Genomic DNA, 995 nt, shown 5'->3' with positions numbered 1-995 from the left:
TAGCATGGAAATATATATATATATATATATATATATATAAAAATATAAAATATCAATGTAGACTTGAAAACGTGTGTGTGTGTAGGAAGTTTTACTCCAAGTAAGAATAGCATTGAAATGAAAAACACTAGATAGGAGGTGCGACCTCAGTATTTTTTTTTTTTAAATCCCCATACATTTTTTTGTTGTTGTTAATTAATAACTAGGTGGCATATACATATATACAATTAAAACATTCTTATGTGTTAAAAAAAGTGCAATTTATATCAATTTTCATTGTGTCATAATTTTTGGTGAATTTATTAAAAAGTTTTGTTGTGGGTGTATTGTATTATGTTGTTGTTGCTATGTAATGATTGAATTTCAATGTGGCATCAATTCTTTTCTATACAAGGAATGACAAACTACAAATAATTAATGCATCTTTTTCTGGGTGTGCCTATTAAAGGATTTAGAAAATTGATTAAGAAATAGATTTAATTATATTCAATATGATATTATATAGAAACACCCATACGGGTGTTCTGGATTTAGTCACTGTATAAACACACATCTCTTCCTTGTTTCTATCAGTGTAGTGACAACAGCAGTTACACCCTGCTTATCAAACTACAGATGACAACAGGAATTCATCTTACAATCTTTATTGCCAGTATTACACCAATCCCTCATTCGTGCTTTACTTGTTTTCTTGCGTTCAAACAGCCACTCAGTTTCTAGTGAGTTTCTCTTGAGGTTTTTTGAAGTGTGGTGGGCTCATCCTTCTCCAGAAAATTTTCCATTCTTTTCAGTCAATGTTACAGTGCTTGAAACGAAAGATTAACTTCTTTCTTTGTCTTTCTCTCGCTCCTAACACAGAACCTGACGACCCTGTGTCACCTTGATCAGCTTCTCTTGGTGACTCACATCAACCTCTCCTCCAATCAGCTGCTGCGGCTGCCATGAATGATCACACTGTTGTGGTTTAATGCCTCTGTCAACACACACACAGGTGC

This window comes from Sinocyclocheilus rhinocerous, unplaced genomic scaffold (genome assembly GCF_001515625.1).
Source record: "Sinocyclocheilus rhinocerous isolate Xijiao unplaced genomic scaffold, SAMN03320098_v1.1 scaffold843, whole genome shotgun sequence".
NCBI classification, from domain to species: domain Eukaryota; kingdom Metazoa; phylum Chordata; class Actinopteri; order Cypriniformes; family Cyprinidae; genus Sinocyclocheilus; species Sinocyclocheilus rhinocerous.
Note: the sequence above shows the minus strand (reverse complement) of the source record.